This window comes from Elephantulus edwardii, unplaced genomic scaffold (assembly GCF_000299155.1).
Source record: "Elephantulus edwardii isolate Elephantulus edwardi_28Jun2011 unplaced genomic scaffold, EleEdw1.0 scaffold00021, whole genome shotgun sequence".
Taxonomy (NCBI): domain Eukaryota; kingdom Metazoa; phylum Chordata; class Mammalia; order Macroscelidea; family Macroscelididae; genus Elephantulus; species Elephantulus edwardii.
Window position 1 is genome coordinate 21,172,091 of NW_006399771.1, and position 20,385 is coordinate 21,192,475.

Sequence of the window (20,385 nt, forward strand, 5' to 3'; positions counted from 1 at the left end):
TCAGGAAGCTGCAATTTCCTCTTTTAGGAAGTTGATGTTTCTTCATTTGTATAAAAGGGCTTGACTATAAGAGTACATTTTTTTTCTCAAATATTTATAAATTATATATCAAATTATTGGTTTTCTATTTTTTTAAAGAAAAGCAATATATGAATGATGATTTTTCAGTATTATTCCAAAAGAACTAAATTATGATATTTGTGCTTAATTAAAATGGTAATTATAACAGTTATTATCCGAGTTAATGATTAAACAATGAGAAAGAGAGAAGTATATCTGTTGCATATGGATACCTGGGAGCCTGGATACTGAAGAGAGGAGTTGTTGTTAAGTGTCATCGAGTCCTTCTTGTTGTTAAGTGCCATCGAGTTGTAGTAACCTATAAATCAAATATAGAATATTGTATCAGACATTATTTCTTATAGTAATAGTGGCATAATTGATGTGTTTTAAAGAAACAGTTATTATATACATACGTGTGCCATTTTGCTTTTGGTTAGCTGAAAAGTCAAGGAAAAGAAGAAAAAAGTCAGAAGGGTGGATAATGGGCTTTTTTAAAAAAAAAAAAAGCCAAGTCTCAGTTTATCATCATTAACACTTTGGCTTTATTGCTGTAATTTCTAAAGGTTAATTATTTATGTGTCATTTTTATAATTCTTCCTGCTACCTGTACTGCACATATTTAATAGAATTGCTGTTTATGTAAGAAACAATCGAAACAAGGTGCTTGTTATGTTGCTGACTTGCCATTCTTTTGTGTGTCAGAGTAGAATTGTTGTCCATATTGATTTCAGTAATGGATATTTGAGCTGTAGATCAAATTCAAAACGCGTTGCCTTACACTGAAACTAACTGACTCAATAGTGGATCCTACAGCAAGTTTCTGAGGCTGTAAATCGCCAGGGAAGAGACTTCCATCTTTCTACTACATACCACCTGATAGATTCAAACCACCAACAAGGTTTGCTTGGCCTTTGGGTGAACAGCCCAACTCCCTATAGACGACATCATCAGAGCTCTCCTGGCCATTCTCCTGAGGCTCATGTCCTTAATCTTTTCATTGGGAGTCAAGGATGTAAACCTTTTGCACTGTTTGGATTCTGAAAACTTACTGGAGAGTCAGCTGTGAGTCATTTCCAACTTAAAGGGAAACAACAGTAACACCATAGCTTAGTGGAAGCAGGTTTTCAGAAACAGTTAACACCAAGGGAGGAGATTGCCCATCCTTCTCCCACAGAGCAGCTGGTGGCCTCAACCCACATGCTTTTAGGGTTGTAGCACAGCTTCTTGCTACTAGGCCACCAGAACTCGAAAAATAATTAGGATATTAGTTAAAATTGTGGAATTATAAATAGAAATTGTTAAATACTCAGTCAGTGTTAGCAATTTATTAAAATAGTTTCTTGAAAGTAAATTCCTTTTGAAAAGAGTGAAACAGTTTTTGATCATTCGGTCTTGACAAACAGTAGAACGTCTTTCAACTATTCCAGTATGTAATTAAAGTAGTAGGACATTTTACTATCTTAAAGCCATACATTTCCTTAACTTGTGTTTTATTCCTACTATGACATTCAGAGCTCTGGAAAAAATAAACTCTACATCTTTTTGATGCTTTCTTTAATTAAATGGTAAGCCAACCACATTCCGTCCCAGTTCTCCATCACTTGGAGTTGGTGGAACCCCAAAGGAAGTGATTCTCCAAGTACTCCATGTATAGTGAATTTCCAGTGAAGCTGCTACTCACAATTCTTGGCAAAAAACCCTCCAAACCCAACCAAAACCCAGTTGCTGTCAAGTTGATTTTGATTCATGACAGCTCAGATGCTTCCTAACAGAACTGTGCTCCACAGGGTTTTCAAAGGCTGTGCTCTTTCAGTCACATGGGCTTTTCCTCCAAGGCACCTCTTTGTGGATTCACCTTCCAAACTTTTGGTTTAATGGGTTACAAACTTTTCCCCTTATATGTGTATCTTGGCTCCTAAATCAAATATACCTCTGTTGTTGTTATGTGTGGTCTAGTAGACCACAACTCACAGCAACCCTAGTTCTTTAACCCCTGCCTTATCCTGAACCAACCTACTGCCTCTGACCCACTTGACCCCATTGCCTCAGTCACTGTGTCAGTTCTTTTCATCCAGGGTCTTACTCTTCTTCACTGGCCCTTTATCCTACCAAACATGATAGCCTTCTCCAAGGACTAGCTCATTCTCACAATATGCCCAAAGTATGTGAGACAAGTTTAAAAATCCTTGCCTCCAAGGAATAACCTGGTTTCACCCTCTCCAGAACAGACATTTTGGTTCTCTTGACAGTCAATGGTATTTTTAATACTCTTCTCCAGGATCAAAATTCAAGGCATCAATTCTTCTTCTGTTGTCCTTAATCACTGTTGAATTGTTAGATGCATAGCAAGCAATTGAGAAGACCATGGGTTAGACAACTAGGGGAGCTGGTGGCCAAGTGGTAAGAATCTGCATGCCAGTCCCAAAGGTGTGCAGTTTGACTCCACCAGCTGATCCATAGGGAAAGGATAGGCAGTCTCCTTCCATGCAGTTCACTGCATATGAGTGCCCACTGGAGGATCATGATGATATTGTTAACAACGTCAGTCTTTTCTCCATCTGTCTTAATGCTGCCTGCTGGTCTGGTGGTGAAGATTTTTATATTCTTGATGTTGAGATGAAATCCTTATAGAAGGCTGTAGTCCGTGGTCTTCTGCACCAATGCTTCAAGTCCTCCTCAGTTTAGGGCAGCAAGGTTGTGTCATCTGCATTACTCACAATGTTGATAATCTTCCTCCAGTCCTGATGCCACAGGCTTCATTAAGTCTAGCCTCCCAAATGATCTGTTTAGCATATAGATTGGTTTTACCTAAAAACACCTTATGCCATGGTATACTCAACACATTTTGAGAAACAAATGTTGATTCAGCCTTCACAGGTCTCTATTGAATTAAAAATGTTTTCTAGAAAACCAGAAGAAATTTTTTTCCACATTGTCTGGTAAGAGTAACTATTATTAAAAGTTTTATTAATTGCAACCCTATTATGTATTCACAAGTAGGACCACAGAGTGTAATTCTTTGAATAACCTTGTTACACATTTTTTTAAATCTTACTGAAATGTGTGTCCTCATCCTACATTTTTCAACCTGACAGTCACTTTTTGTGTTGTATTGACTAAATTAAAATAACCATTTGTCTCCTAACTTAAACATAAAAATCCCCAAAGAGTAAATAAGAGGTTTGCTTGAAATTAGCTTTCAGGAAAACAAAGCAAACACTGGCATTCTTATCTCTGTTGAAAGTTATACCCCCTTCAGTTACATGATATTTGGCATATTTGTTTCTTTTTCACCTACCACAGAGTTTGTCCAAACACACATAATTCTTGTGGCAGGCACTGCAAGTGGCTCCTTTCTTATATGGTGCGGTTGGATGATTTCCTCTGTAAAAGAGAAAGTTAACTGTTAAGGGAAGTTTCACCCCATCCCTGTCTCAATTCCAGAACAGTAGGTTGGAAGTCTGAAGATTCTGAGGGTAAGAAGTAAAAAGGTTTGGAAGACAGATCTGGAAGACTACCAGTAGCTACAAGTTCATTCTAGGTCCAAAGGTTTTAATCTACATTATTTCATTTATTAGGACAACCCACAGGGCAACTTATTTCTATTTCTCTTTTGCAGATAAGGAAACTAAGGCAGTAAGTGATTAAATAATTTGTGACTTAGGACGTACTTCTCTACTAAGTATTAAATAAGACCTCGTGTATTAGTTGCGCACCATCAAATCGGAATCAACACATAGTTGACCCTGAGAATTTTGAGGCTTTACAGTGCATGGGAGGAAAGTGCTCATTTTTGTCTCATGGAGCAAGCAGCTGGTGGATTAAGCCTTGTACCTTGGGGTTGGCAGTACAACTTTTCAGTACGCCGCCAGCACTTCCAAGACTTACTGTCAATGGAAAGAGGGTGTCATAAAAGTAGCAAGAGTAAATTCATAGTAATGATGAATTAAATAGACTTGGGCAGTAGTCAGAATATGATATGGAAATATTTATAGAAAGCTACATAACCGGTACTGCTGGAAAAAAATCAGAATTTCAAGTAAAACTATAAATTGTTACCTTCATTTATAATGAATAGAAATGTTACTTTAAGTGTATGTTTGTCGTCGTTAAGAGCTGTCAAGGTGTAGATGATTGACAGCGAACATCTTCCAGAAAACAGCTTGTGAATTTGAACCCCTTGCCTTTGGGTTGGCAACACAAACCTTTACCCACTAGCACACCAGAGTGCCCTTATTAGAGTAGGTTGTTCAGATGCAAGCTGTTATTTATAATATTAGTTCTTTAGTATGCATCCCAACTTTTGAAGGGTGAAAATTTTAAATTGCTAATTTAATAAATCTGTTGTGCTAAGGGAATGACAGAATTTATCTTAGGAAAAATGTGTTACTGAAAAGTCCTAGATTTGTCCGTATGGGGTTGATTAAAGTAATCCAAATATCCACAGCTCTCAAATCCACTGACTCAGCTAAGACCACAGGAGTGAGGCGTTTAAATTGTTAGTGAACAGTATTGCATATACTATGATCTGACAAAAGAAAATCACATTTGCGTTGAGAGAAGTGAAGCCAGAGCGCTGCTCAAAGGGAAGGATGGTGAGAGTTATCTCACATACTTCAGCTAGATCTTCAGAAGAAGCCAGGCGCTGGAGTAGGATATCTTGCTTGGAAAGGTGGAGGATCAAAGGAGGTGAGGAAGACCCTCCTTGAGATAGACTGACACTTGACTATGACCATGAATGCAAACACAGCAGAGACTGTGAGAGAGCACAGAATCATGTAAGGTAGATCTAACGTACATAGGAGCACCTAAAGCAACATAGTGCTTTTAAGATGAAATCTTTCTGAAGTGAACTTCCACATCCTTTTCCTTACAATGGTTTCAAACTACAGACCTTTTGTTTAGCAACTGAGGGCTTTAACTACTACCCTACCAGGGCTTCTTGACTGAGGCAATAATAATAATTAAAAAAAAATCCACTGCCAATATCAAGTCAATTCTGATTAATAGTGATGCTCTACTGGGTTTCTGAGACTGTAAACCTTTATTATAAGAACCTGCCATCTTTGCTCCAGGAGCCAACTGGTAGATTTAAACCTTTCTGTTAGCGGCCTAATATATAATGTAATGTCATAGAGGCTACTTGATTAAATAACATAGGACTAATAGTATTCTAAGTCAGAGTGACCATCAGGTTTCTAAGGTGGTAAATATTCGTTAGCAGCTGGTGAAGTTGAACTGCAGATCTCTTCCTCACATACTGTGCCACCTTGATTAAGGCAAAAAGTGAAAAACATCCCACAGCCATTGAGCCAATTCCAACTCAGGAATCTTCCACTGGGTTTTCAAGGCTGTCTAGGAGGAGGAATTTGGCAGGATTGGAGGAAGACTCATCACAATCTAATATGCAGAAGACACGCTGCTTGCTGAAACAGAGGAGGACCACACTTGTTGGAGAAGGTCAAGGATTGAAGCCTTCAATATGGATTGAAGCTCAACATCAAGAAAACAGATTCTCACCACTGGGTTGATGGGCAGCATCAGGATAGAAGGTGAAGGGACTGAGATTGTTAACAGCTTCAGTTTGCTTGCCTCTACAATCAACATTTGGTATCAGCAGCCAGGAAATTAAAAGACAACTTGCATTGGGGAAAGTCTGCTGTCAAGGACCTCTCCAGAGTACTGAAAAGTAATTGTGTCAGAAAGCTGGAAAATGATTTATTATGATTAAGAATTGGTGCCTTTGACCTGTGGTGTTGGAGAAGAGTATTGAAGATACCATAGACTGCCAAGACAACAAACAGGTTCGGCCTAGAGAGCATGAAACCAGGATGCTCCTTTATGACAAGGATTCTTAAGCTTTGTCTGACATACTTTTGACATATTGAGAGAAGGGACCAGTCCTTGGAGAGGGACTTCATGCTTGGGAGGGTGGAGGGAGAGAGCAAGGGAGGAAGATCCTGCATTAGATGGATTTATTCAGTGACTGGGTTAATGGGAGTGGGTGTGTCAGAGATAAGATTGGCACAGGATAGAGCTGGGTATAGGGCTGTTGTACATAGGGTTGTGATGAGTCTCATGCGACTCAACAGCACATAACAAAAATAAGAACAAGAACTGAGAAGGTTTTTTTCCCCTTAGAGTCCCAAGTGTGAGCTCAGTAAAGAAAAAAGAGCTCTTCAAAGAAAAAGATTTGAACATGAGTAAGGGTTCCTCAGGCAAGTTGTTTAAAGTACATCAACTAGAGTAGTGTCTGATTGTAGAGGTTGTTTCCCTGTTCAGGGCTATAATCTACTGCTCACTAATCTGCCCTGGGTAAAGATGCGTCACATACAACAGCATTGCTTAGTACTGCCCAGTGATTTTGGATAATGCAGATCTGGAGCAGTGAGGAGGAGGGGTGTCAAAACAGGCAATGGAAACCCCAAATAGTCCAGAGTTTGTGTGACAAGTGATTGGATAATTAAGTACCCTAACCCCTGGAATTTTCAGAAATGATGACAAGAATATATGTGATTCATAAAAGACTCGTATGAAAAGATGAAGTACTTCTGTTCAGTGAAAGCTTAGTTAAGAGTTGTGCTGACACCATAAAGGCCCTCACATCAAATCCACCAGGTACTCCACAGTAAAAAAGATGGGCAGTCTTCTTCCCTGTGATTTACTGCCTCTGAAAACACTTAGGAAGGTCAGTTCTGAATTGGTACTGACTTGATGGTGCATAGCAATAGTTTGAAAATCAAGGATATATAAATATAAAGAAAATATTTCTTACCAACTTTTAAAAATCCTTAAAAATTATAATACCTAATGCTGATAAGAAATTATAAATTGATAGAGTAATCCTTAGAGTTATTTGGCAACATGCAATAAAAGGAAAAAAAATTATCTCGCTCATTTGTACTAGCATTACTTTCATGAATTACAGGGAAATCCTGATTTTAAACCAAACAGTGTTACCTTGTTCCATTTGAACAACAGTTTCTGGTCTAGGTACAGATTTCATATTAACATAATTAAGTGCTCTGGAATTCTCATTCTTCTTAATGTTAGTCACAGATTGTTAAGATCCACACAATCAAATTTTGCAATGTCAATAAAACACCAAAAGACATTCTTCTGGTATTCTTTGTTTCCAGCCCAGTTCCACCCAACATCAGCAGTGATATCCTTGGTTCCACAGCCTCTTCTAAACCCTATTTGAACTTCTCTTTCTAACCATTTTTGGATGATCCTCAGTAATATTTTACTTACATGTGATGTTAATGATAATGTTTGATGATTTCTACATTCTATTGGATCACTTTACTTGGGAATGGGAAATGAATCTACTCCAGTCAGTTGGCAGCTATTCTCCAAATTTCTTGTCATAGACTGGTGAGCATGTCCAAGCTTCCATCTGTTAGTTGAAACATGTCAAATGATATCCCATCGCTTCTTGGGGCCTAACTTTTTGCTGGTGCCATCACTTGCAGCTTGAACTTCTTCCTTTATTACCATTGGCTCTTATTCATATGGTACTTCTGAAATTTTTACGTGTTGACCAATTCCTTTTGGCACAGTGATTCTGTGTATTTCTTCCATCTTTTGATGTTTTCTGGATCATTCAAGATTTTGCCCTTAAGTATTGCTACATGAGGCTTGAAATTTTTGTTTGTTTGTTTTAGGTTTTCAGCTTGAGAAATGATAAGTTCTTCCCTTTTTATTTTCTGATGTCAGCTTTCTGTACATTTTGTTATAATACTTAGCTTTTCTTTTTGAGCCGTCTTTTGAAATCTTCTGTTCAACTCTTTACTTTGACAGCTCTTCCCTGTGTATGGCTTCTTGAAGCTCTAATGATCTGGTGCCTTAGTGGAATAAGGAGTTGCACTGCTAACCCAAATACATGTGGTTTGAATCCACTGCCTGCTCCACAGTAGAAAGCTGGGCAATCTCCTCCCATGTGATTAACTGCCTTTGAAAACCACTGGAGGGTCAGCTATGGGTCGGTTCCAACTTGATGGTACACACCAAACAGTTTTAACCTTAAAACTATGCAGCTCTGCTTCCTGAGTGATAATGAATTGCATGGCACATGGTTTCCTGTGTGGGATAAAGATGGGCAATCTCCTCCCATGCAATTTACTGCCTGAGAAAATTCCCTGGAGGGTCAGCTATGGATTGGTCCTAACTCAATGGTACAACACAACAACACATCTTAAAACTAAGCATATGCAACATGATAAATCCAGGGGATTTATTTAAGTGACTTAAGTCAGTCACAAAAGAATTACTTTCATTTCATGGTACTATTAGAAAAGGCCAAGGAAAGGTTCACATACAGGTAGAATCATTCTTAGATGGTTAATACGGATGAGAAGGGAAGAAGAGAGGCCTATAAATTAATGAATATTTGAGTGAAAGGAAAGGTAGTATATAGTAATGAGTTGATCAAGACTCAAAAAGTCAGTTTTACTGCTGTGGAGTCAGAACAGACACAGCTGATTCTCCAGTGGGTTTTTGAAAATTACATGGGAGGAAACTGCCCATCTTTCTCCCATGCAGTCAAAATGCACCATCAGAGAGTTTTGGCCTTTAGGTTACTAGTGCAACTCAATCAGACATTGGAATATAATGGTTCATATTAATAAAGTATGATTAATTTTTTAAAATATGAATGAATGGAAAACTAATATGATTAATAAACTTTCAGTAAAAAAATTTATGAAAAAATATGTATATATGTGTCTATATTGTGTCTATAAAGAACACATAAACACAGAAAATGTACTAGAATGTTAGCAGAGTTGATTACTAACTCTAGGTAGAGGACGAAAAGATGACACTAAATTTCCTCTTTCCACTTTATTATCCAGATTTTCTGTAATTAAGATAAAAGCTTACATAATAGAGATGAATTTATTTACATTTGGAAATAAATTGACTTACGGTGGCCCATAGTTGCATATAAAATGTGCTCCATTGGAAAGTGCTCCAAAGCCAGCAACTCTAGGACAAAATTGTACTGCACATCCAACTTTTAAGTGTCTGCCCAAACAACCTGAAACAAAAGAAGGCGTTTTTATCAGGAGACAGTTATACATGATTGACCCTGCATGAAGCATAGTGAGTTACATGATTGCTCTTCATTCAACTCAGTTGAGAGCAGTGACTGATGGCACAAGTTCTAGGAGCTCAGAATTCAGTCATAAACAAGACCTGAAATTATTATCATTAGGTAATACCAAAATGGGGAACTCATGTGGCCTTAAGAGGGTGAGTCCTTGGCTTTTTAACTCTGTGCTGGGTGGGGGCTTGCTCTGGAGCGATAGGTTGCCTGGAAGCCTCATTTATGGCAAATAAGAGCCCAGAGTACAGGCCTGGCTTCTTTGAAAATTCATCTGGCCCAAAGGGCCTGTGGGCCTGGTTTTTATTTGTCTTTGAAATGAACATTCTTCTTAATGGTACAGCACTCTTACGTACTTTCTCTGTTTTGAGGTTACTTTGGATTCTGTGGTACCAAATGGTGTACCATAATGCCATAATGGTTACACATTGTCAACAATGTTTGGTAGAGCTCACTCATTAAGACAGTCTTGGAAGCAGGAGTGGCATCCACTTCCTAAACATGTCTGTGGAAATTCTGTGAACTTAGAAGAAGGACAATAGTTCTTTTGTTTATAGGGCTTATATTAGATAATACTTAGCAACATAGAAAGCCAAAGCCCTTGTCTCCATATTGGAGTTAGATGAAGCGGCTGGAGTCTGTAAGATCATGCTTTTGTTTTGGTTGAGGATCTGTGTGGATTGTAATTAATTTATAGCAGTAAACTATGATTAATGTTGTAAAACAAAATATGAGTGAATGGAAAACCAATATGAGTAGTAAACTTTCAGTCAAAAAATTTGAAAAAAAAAAGATAAAATATGTCTATGTGTGTGTATGTTTAGTATATAAAGAACACATAGACACACAGAAAATGTACTAGAATGTTAATAGAGTTGATTACTAACTCTGTTAGTAACTCTGGTTCTTTTTATTTACACCTCTTGTTTAAAGTCAACAAGACCTCCTGAGGGAAGGGGGAGTTTATATTTAACAGTTGGGCCAGAGGGAGTTTTACTCCCTTGTTAACTGTATTTTGGAGGAACCTTCTTCTAAGTCATACAGCACTCTGGCCAATTTGTTGTGATGAAGTTTACTATGGGTTTAATCTGGGTTTACTGTGACAATGAATCTTATGCCATTTGAGTTTCAAATGCCATAATGGAGCTACTGTGTCATAGGTTTGCCAAACATAATGACTACCTATCGTGGGCAATGTTTGGTGGAGCTCTCAGATTTATTCAAGATTGATTCAAGTTTGCTAGTAGGAATGACATCCACTTCCTAAATCACATGCCTCTGAAAACTCCATGAACCTGGAGAAACAACGATAATTATAGAAAGGCTTCTGGCCTTTTATTCATAGGGTCACTATGGGTCATGCTCAGCTCAACGGCAATCAACAACAACAAACCAACAATACCATAATGGAGCTCTGGCGGCCTAATGGCAAGAAGCTGCACTGCAAACCCAAAGGCATGTGTTCTCAGGCCACCAGCTACTTCATGGGAGAAAGATAGGCAGTCTCCTCCCATGCGATTAACTACCTCTGAAAACCCACCAGAGAGTCAGCTATGGGTCAGTCCTGACTCAGTGGTACACAACAACATATATACTCAATGGTACACAACAACTATACCAAAATAAGCATATAAACAATAACTAAGAACTGTTATAGCGCAGTGAAGAAATAGAATAGGACACCCCACTGAGTATGCGGCTGGAGGAGCCTGCCTTTCAGCAATGTTCAGTGACAACATCTCTAAGGAGGAAGCATATTTGAGCTGAGACTCCAAAGATGAGGAGGCGGCACTCAGAGTGAATATTCAAGAGAGATCAGTGATGATGGAAGAATTTTCCAGGCAGAAGGAACTTTTTTCCAGGCAAAACTCCCGAGATAGTATTTTCTTGGCATGTTAGAGTCAGCAGGCTAGAAGCTCAAGGGCTCAGAGGAGTTATAAGTGATAAAGTCAGTGGCAGGAGACAAATCATGAAGTATCTGGAAACCAATATTCTTTTACTTTCTTCACTTTGGCTGTTAAGACAGGCATTCCTTGGATCTTGAAGACAGTCTGCACTCTACTATTACCTGACAGATTGTTGTTGTTGTTGTGTGTCATCAGGTTGGAGCAGACCCATAGCTAACATTCCAGCTGGTCCTCAGGCAGTCATCACAAGGAGATTCCATCTTTCTCCAGAGGAGCAGCAGGTGGATTCAAACTATATGCCTTTGGGACTACAACGCATAATCTTACCACTAGGCTGCCAGAGCTCCTTAACTGAAATATAGTAGGTTTGAACCTACCTGATACCAGCACAGAAGATTACCTGTTTTCATAAATGTAGTAGCCAAGCTACCCTTCATTATCAAACAATTATGCCCTGTAACACATGTGATCACCATTGAATCAACCACAATTTTTGTTTATTGTTAAGAAGATAAGATAAGAAAGATATAAGCAATTTTAGAAGCTGTTTCAATTGTGAAAGAGATGACTCATTTTTGGGTAATGGAGGTGGAGTTTCAGAGAATTGATCAGGTTCATTACATACTTTAAGGATGAAGCTGAAAGAATTTGCTTTTGTTTTGGATGTGGAATGAGAGTGAAAGAGACAAAATTAACTCATAGGTTTTGGGTATTAGCAATATTTACTGAGATGGGGAAAATCAAGAAAGGAGAAGAAGGCTGAGTAGGAGCCTAGGAAAGGGACCCTGTCAGGAGGTTATTAGTTTTGAGCTAGTAATCATCTACCATTATTTGCCTGTCAGTGTGTCATACTGTGGTGGCTTGTGTGTTGTTGATACTAGTGATGTCACTAAAATTACAGATACCAGCAGAATGACTCATGAGGGACAAGTTTAGCAGAGCTTCCAAATGAGGAAGAAAGAGGTTGAAATCTACTTCCAAAACTATCCAAAGAAAGCCCACCTTGCTTGTTCTGGATATGTCATTAGACAGGCTAGATTGCTGGGAGAAGATGTAACTGCTTAGTGATACAGAGGAGTCCTGGGGACAGGGAGATTGTTAGTGAGATGGACTGGATAAAAGTCACTAACAATGGATCCAAACATGCTGGCAATGATGGAGAATACAGGGCCAGATAAAACTTCCTTTTGTTGTACATAAGGTCCCTATACGTCAGAGCTGTTGTCTACTTTTCTCTTGTTATTGTTTTGTGCCTTTGAGTCAGAAGTGACTCAGAGCTGACTCTGACAAGTTTTCAGAGGGTATAAATTGCTCTGGAGAAGATTGCCCATCTTTCTCCCAAGGGTCACGTTGTATATTAAAAATGCATATTTCTGGGTTGGCAGTTTAACTGTACCCATGAGGCCACCAGGGTTCTCTACTTACCTATTAGATGAATAAATTCAATAAAATATTACATAAAGATTGACTGACTGTTGTATACAACCATGTTCAGTTCAGAAGGACAAGAAACAACCACTATGGAAATGGTGCAACCAAAATGGAAGATGTTATGGAGCTTTCTCAAAAAGTTGCAAATTAAAATACCATTTGACCCAGCAATTCCACTACTGGGAATATACCCCAAAGAAACCATAACCACCACCCGAGCAGATATATGCACATTCATGTCTATCACGGTTTTGTTCATACTAGCAAAGAGTTGGAAAAAAACCCTATGTGTCCATTACCAAATGAATGGATAGAGAAGCTGTGGTATATTCACACAATGGATTACTATGCTTCATTGAAAAACAAGGAACTCATGAAGTATAGAAAATGGGTGACCCTGGAGGACATTATGCTGAGTGAAAGATCTCAGTCACAAAAGAACAAATACTATTTTGTGCCACTTCTGTGAAATAGGACTGACATTGGGTGGCGTTGGGGGAAGACAGAGAAAGATGGGATAAATTATGTAGACTGCATTGAAATAGATGAATAAAGGATATATGGTTAGGTATTGTTGTCATGACATGACAGTAGTCCAGAATGAAGGCTGCCTGGTGGAGTGGACTTGGGGGCAGGGGGGAGGAAGGGAAGGGATTGTATTAACAAAGAATTGTTCTTTTACTTTTCAAAGAGAAGAGCAAACTAGGGTGTAGGGGTGGACAGGGAGAAAAGGGCAATGAATCAATGGAAATCCAAAGTCTCAGTAAACTTTCACTGAAATTAATAACTAAAATTAAAAAAATTTAAACAAAAGGGAATCAGGATTAGGCTACTCTCCAAAGGAGTAAAATCCTTGTAATAGCCTCTGAAAACATGTCGGAGTGTCAGCTATGAGTCGGTCTGACTTGTCAGCCCATAACAACCACCATCTCATTGAGGGTCTTCTCTCTTTTGCTGTCCAGTAATAACTAACTGATAGTTTTTTACTATTTTAAACTCTTTTTGAGCAATTTTCTGACATGAGTTGTGCTGAATGGAGGCCAGAAATGGAACAATGTCAGTAGGAGCACAAAAGCACCTTAGTGAGGGCGCTTAGGGTATAAATGATGGGAACCTTTTCTGAGCAAGAAAGGTAGTAGAATTGGAGCTACAGGGAGCTAATCTGGGAGCCTTGAGAAGTTTCCTGAAAGATGACAATTCCTCAGTGCTGTAATGAGGCCAGTGTGACTGCAGAAAATTATCAGGTTTACATTTAAAGATTAGTAAATATAAAGCAGAGCATATAGTGTGGAGATTGGGCTGGTGAGAAAGGAGGCTGTGCTTCTCTAAGATTAAAGAGGGAGTGGGAGGAAGGGAATCACATGGGCTGCAGGAGGCCACCTCAGAGGACTGCTGCTCTTTGCTTCCTGGTTTGTCAATGGGCAGACTGGGGAAAGCAGCTTCCACAGGCTGGAAGGGGCACAGTGCTTCCTTCAGCAGTGGATGACGACTCTTCCTGTTTGGTTGTTTAAGCAGTATGTTCCCTTAGGAAGTTTTCCTGCATATCTCACTCCCAAGGCCTCCTCTACCAGGACCTCAAGCCTGAACAGGCCAAGGAAGCGGCTTAACACTTTACTTTCTTGAAAACCACTTGCTGTTAGCTGATGCCAACTCATGCTGACTCAAATTTATGGGAACCCTGACTCATGGTGACTCTTCTGTGGGGGCTCGAGTAGAAATGTTCTCTGCAGAATTTTTTAAAATTGAAACAATTCTATTTTGCTTTCCTTTTTGTCATTTGAGTGGAAGTTTACTAAATGTCTATAAATGATTGAATGAAAAGCCGTAGGATGGTCAATAGCCGATTCCTCAGAAATGGATAGCCAGACCACCTTGAATTTTGTTTAGTTTGGGTTTTGTTATTTTCTGGGCCAACTTGATCCATCAACTTTCAGTTGGCAGAAAGTGTCTTGACAAGACCCACCACCAACGACCCCCAGAACTTACTTCATGCCACATTAAGCATTTTACATGCAATATCATACTTAACCTTCCCAGCAGCTCAATAAATTTGTGTTCTGTCCCTGTTTTATAGATAAAAAAAGGAGAATTTACTTCTGTCTGGCTGCACAATACTGTGAGCATAGTGCATTTCCCAAGCAGCATGGTTCATATCTTTTTCCCAAACCCACCCTCCATGATGGAAAGCTCTACAGAACTAAGTAATCTCTAAATAATTCTAACAAAAACATCACATCCAGGTAATGCAGAGAAGATACGGTTCTTTTTTCTCATTGACATCCTCAGTCCTGCATCCCTTTCTTTTCTCGAGTTCATCTGGCTCATTATCAGCCCCACAGTAACACTGCAACATCTAGAAATGAAACTGTGGGTCTTATCTCACTCTCATGGATTCTTTCATGATTCTATGCATGGGGGAAACAGAAGAAAGAAAACTTCAAGCAGAAAAACTGAAGAAAAAATACAATCAATACTGTCATCTAGTGAGGAAGTCCAGCATGGCCATATTCAACTCAACCTTGCAATCCACCCATAGACGCTCAACTTGACAAAACTAAAGGGTCAGCAACAAAATGACTACCTTGTATAACCTGTGATGCACTGAGATCTATGCTCTTTCTTACTGCACGTTTGTCTTCAGTGGAAACATGAAGTATTCAGTTAATCCATCGAGAAATACCCTATCTTCTATGAGGAGGAGGGCTCTACTGGCAGATAATTCAAAGACTACCTCTTTGGCGGTTCTAATACACGAGTGTCTCCACACTCGTTGGACAATCTCTTCCTGTGGGATTTACAGCCTAGGAAACCTGGTGGAGGGTCTGTCATGTCTTTGTTCTGACTCATTAGCAATAAACAATGACTTTCTGACACTCTCTGGTGGCGCAGTGGTAAGAATCTCTGCTACAATCCCGATGGCACACAGTTCAAATCCACCAGCTGCTCTTTGGGAGAAAGATGGGACATCTCCTCCTGTGCTATTTATTGACTCTGAGAACCCATCGGAAGGGTCAGCTATGGGTCAGTTCCACTTTGGCAGCACACAACCAAAACAACAACAAGGGTCTGAGTCCATTGTCTTTACTCTGTACATCCACTCATAGTTGGCTAACATACGCAGATAGCCTGCTTTTCTAAACTGTTGGTGTTGAGGACCATGGAGTCAGAACTGACTCGAGCTACCCTATGGGAGACAGTCAGCTCCAAGTCATAACAACATCATGCATAATCTCATCCACTCATGTTCACTGTCTTTGAGTCAGAGATGACTCATAGCTGGCGCTCCTGTGGGGTTTCCCAGGCAGTAAATTGTGTTAGAGGGAGAGTGTGCATCCTTCTCCTGTGGAGCAAATTAGTGGATTTAAATTATATACCTTTGCGTTGGCAGTGCAATAATAATCTTATGAAATGTGTTTAAAATGGCAATAGTAGTATGAAAAAATCTTTCTTCTGCTAGATCACTTGAAAACTTTAGTTCAGCTAAATTAATTGGTCCTTCAGTATCCCTGATCTGAAGGAATTAGCAAAAACAAGTCCCCTGAATTGATGGGATACCAATTGACATATTTCAACAAACAGATGCTGTCCTGGATGTGTTCACCAGGTTGGGCCAAGGAATCTGGAGGACAACTACTTGGCCTACTGACTGAAAGAGATCTATATTTATTCCCATTCCAAAAAAAAAAGGTGACCCCACAGCATGTGGAAATTATCAAACAATATTACTAATATCACATGCAAGAATATCCTGCTGGACATTATCCAAGAATGACTGGAAAAGTACATTGACAGATTTACCAGAAATACAAGATGGGCTTAGAAGAGGACATGGCACTAGACACATTATCACCAATGCCAGATGGATCCTGGCTGAAAGCAAAGATTATCAGAGGTATATCTATCTCTGTCTCATTGACTATGCAAAGTTATTTTGTTGTGTGGATCTTAAACAAATTGTGTCTAACTTCAAAAGAATGAGAATCCCAGAACTCTTGCTCATGTGAAACCTACACTCAGACTAGAAAGCAGTCATCAGAACTGAGCAAGGAAACACTGCATCGTTCCAAATCAGGAAAGGGGTGCATCAGAAATGCATCCCGTCTCCATACCTTTTCAATGTGTATACAGATCATTTGAGAGGCTGGACTTTATGAGGAAGAATGTGGCATCGGAATTGGAAGTGGAATCACAACAACCTGCATTATGAAGATGTCACAACCCTGCTTGCTGAAACTGAGGAGGACCTGAGGTATTTGCTGTAGAAGATCAAGTAGTTTTCAATATGAATTGAAGCCCAACATCAAGAAGACAAAAGATTCTTATTACCACTGGGCAACTTGACAGCATTATGATAGATAGAGATTGAGGTTGTTAATAATTTGAGCTTGCTCAGCTCCACAATCAACACTCTTGGCACCAGCAGTCAGGAAATTGAAAGATGAATTGCAGTGGGAAAGTATGGGACCTCTCCAGAGTGCTAAAGAGCACCTCGTCTAGCGGCTAAGATACACCTGACCCAGGTCTTTGACAATTACTTGCTATGCATCTGAGAGCTGGACAAAGACTAAGGTAATAAAAGAACTGATGTCATTAAGTTGTACTGGAGAACAATATTGAACATACCATGAACCACAAAGAAAACAAACTACTCTCTTTGGGAGAGGGTAAAGCCAAGTTTCTTCTTGGAGATAAGGATTTTGAAGTTCTGTCTCTCATACTTTGGGCACATGTCCTTGGAGAAGGACAACATGCTTGGAAGAGTGGAGGGAAAGTGCAGGAGAGGAAGACCCCAGATGAAATGGATTGACACAGTAACTGGGTCAATAAGGGGTAGGTATGTCAGAGACAGTGAGACTGGCTCAGGGTAGAGTATGGTTCAGGGCTAGTGTACATAAAATTGCTGAGTCATTGGCAACTCAATGGCACACAAAAAAAAACAAGATCCCTGATATGTGTACATTAGTTCTTTTCCCTCATGATAGTTAATGATACTGAGAAAATAATTTCTTAAATTCTCTGAACTTGTTTTTGACACTGCAGATAAATTGGGATCTCTGGTGGCCTAGAGAGTAAAGAGTTATGCTGCCAATCCAGAAGCACGTGGATAAAGGCAGGTGATTCAAATCCACCAGCTTCCCCAAGGGAGAAAGTCAGTTCCAAATCTTAACAACAACAACATGGGTAAACTCACTCATTTTCACTGTCTTTAAGTCAGAGCCGTTTCATAGCTGATCCTCCAGCAGTTTCTCAGAGGTTGTAAATCCCATCAGAGCAGATGGCTGCATCATTTTCCTGTGGATATGATGGTGGATTTGAACCCCCTGCCTTTGAGTTGAGAGCATATCTTCTGACAGACTAGGCCATATGAGCTCCCTCTACAGATAATAACTCTGAATAGCATGTGTTATGCAGATGACACACCATTGCTTGCTAAAACGGAAGTGGACTTGAAATATTTGTTGCAGAGGATTAAGGACTGCAGCCTTCAGTATGGATTCATTCTCAGCCTAAATAAAGAAAAGATCCTTACCATGGGGCTGTAGGCAGTATCAGGATATATAGAGAAAAGATTAACAATTTCATTTTGCTCAGATGAGATGAGCTGACACAGTGAATAAGGGCAGGTGCTTTGGATGGTAAGGTTGTCTCAGGAAAGGAAGAGCAAGCTGTTGTTCACAGGGGTGCTATGAATCTCAATCAACTAAACAGCGTAGATTAACTACAAGAAATACCTTGCTCACTTAAAAACTGGTTGGTGCTCCATTTCCGTAAGCCTAAGAAGTCCTGGACATCCTCCTTGTGATGAAGGCCCCATCTTCTGAAGTGAGGAAAGAAGACAGTGGTCTCTTAAATAGAAGAGGTTTCAATGTCTCACCTTGAGCTTTGGCAAGGGATTGGTTTTAGAAATAGATTTTTCTCAACCAAAAAATAAGCTATCTTTTCCCCCCCAAGTATGTAGAAGAAATTTTACAAATAAATGAAATTATTTTGTGTAGATCATCTCTGGTATCTTAAATTTCTTTCTCTAGCTTTTTCTCATTCTAAATATGGACTGTCTCAACCTCAACATGTGAGCATGGCTTAAGACTTAGTTTTCAGTTTAACCATCTCTCAATCTCTCTCCTGTTGGCATCCTAACCCACTTAAATTCTCCTTGAACTTCTGGTAGTTCCCTATCTATGTACTTGTTCTATCCATTTTTTAATTACCTTCAGCAGTATTTATACGTGATGATAATGATATTGTTTTATAGTTTTCATGTTCTGTTGGATCACCTTTTTTCAGAATGGGAACAAATATGGACCTTTTCCAATCTGTTGGCTAGACAACTGTCCTCCAAATATTCTGACATAGACTGGCAAGCAAGCAATCTGATTCCTATGCAGCCTGCTGGGTGTAATCCACATGTAAAGTCTTTAGTGTCTTTTAGAAAAAGTATTTGCAATGAGTAAATCATTGTAAATACAAAATTCAATCATTCTATTTTTAGCCTGATTTCTATTTTCAAGCCCGTATTTTCCAACTACTATTCCTTCTTCATTCCTATGTTTGCATTACTATACCCAAGAAGGGAGATCCAATTGAATATGGAAATTATTGAACAATATCATTCATATCACATGCTAGCAAAATACTGCTGAAGATCATTAACAAAACTGCTGCAACAGTACATAGATAAGGCATTGCCAGATGTTCAAGTGGGATTTAGAAAAGACCATGGCACCAGGGATATCATTGCTGATATCAGATGTATCCTGGCTGAAAATATGAAATACCAGAAGAATGTCTATTTGTGCTGTATTGACTATGCAAAGGCATTTGACTGTGTGGATCATGACAACTTGTGGCTGACATTGAGAAGAATGGGAATCCCAGAGCACTTGATGGTGCTTATAAGGAACCTATACCTGGACCAGGAGGCTGTTGTGTGAACAAAGCATGGGAGCACTGAATGGTTTCGAATTGGGAAGGGAGTGAACCAGGGCTGTATTCTGTCTCCACACCTGTCCAATTTATATGCTATGAAAATTATCTGAGAAGCTAGACTCTGTGAAGAGGTGTGTGGTATCAGAATTGGAGGAAGACTCATCAATAACCTATGTTATGCAGATGACACAACCTTGCCTCCTGAAAATGAGGAGCATTTGAAACACTTGTTTCAGAAGATCAAGGAATGCAGTCTTCAGTATGGATTGTGTCTCAATATCAAGAAAACAAAGAGTCTAACCACTAGACCAATTGACCGTGTAATGATGGATGGAGAGAAGACTGAATCTGTCAACAGCTTGATTTTGTGTAGATCCACAGTTAACACACTTGGTACAAGCAGTCAGGAAATAAGGACACACATTGCATTGGGAAAATCTGCAGGTAGAGACCTTTCCAAATTACTGAGGAGAAGTGATGTTAATTTGAGGACTAAGGTGCGGCTCATTCAGGCCATAATCTTTCTGATTACTAGCTATGCATCTGAGACCTAGAAAATGAAGAAGGTTGACAGAAAAAGAATTGATGCCTTAGAGCTGTGGTTTTGGAGAAGAGCACTGAACTTTCCATGGACAGCCAAGAAAACAAACAGATATGTCTTAGAGAGGGTGCAGCCAGAATGCTTTTTGGAGGCAAGAATGATGAGGCTTCTCCTCACATACTTTGGAGATATTGCTGTTGTTGTTGTTATGTGCCATCGAGTCATTTCCGACTCATAGCGACCCTATGCACAACAGCTCTAAACCCTACTCTATCCTGCGCCAACCGCACTGCCTCTGACACACCCATCCCGATTACCCCAGTCACTGAATCAGTCCATCTCATAGAGGGTCTTCCCCTCCTGCGCTGTCCCTCCACCCTCCCAAGGATGATGTCCCTCTCCAAGGACCC

The 20,385-nt window shown here is 39.5% G+C and overlaps 1 pseudogene; it reads right to left on the bottom strand.

The window, feature by feature from the left end:
- Positions 1–170: 170 nt before the first annotated feature.
- The window catches only part of LOC102874125, a 26,128-nt pseudogene continuing 5,913 nt past the window's right edge, over positions 171–20,385 (bottom strand).